Source organism: Penaeus monodon, chromosome 9 (genome assembly GCF_015228065.2).
Source record: "Penaeus monodon isolate SGIC_2016 chromosome 9, NSTDA_Pmon_1, whole genome shotgun sequence".
NCBI classification, from domain to species: Eukaryota; Metazoa; Arthropoda; class Malacostraca; order Decapoda; family Penaeidae; genus Penaeus; species Penaeus monodon.
The window spans coordinates 26,549,384-26,549,703 of record NC_051394.1 but is presented as its reverse complement, the minus strand read 5'-3'; positions in this window follow the sequence as shown (position 1 = coordinate 26,549,703).

Genomic DNA, 320 nt, shown 5'->3' with positions numbered 1-320 from the left:
TAAGTGGCCAATAGACATACTCCAGACTGTACACCAATCTATCATCAGCACCGCGCTGTCCCTTGCAAAACTTACTATTTATACTATATAGGTTCAACAGCAATAGTCAGGTAAATAGATATGATACTCGATATAAAAAACGGACGCGGAAGGCATGCAAACGTTAAATGCAAGAAATCTGGAACCATGATCTCAAGCCTGGTCGAATTTAGACGGGAATGTCACGAGGCATTGGTCAAGGGTTCGAGTCCCCGACCGGCGCGTTTTTCCTTTGGGCAAGGAAAACTTCACTCGAAGCCCCCCAGACGGGGGGGCCCAAA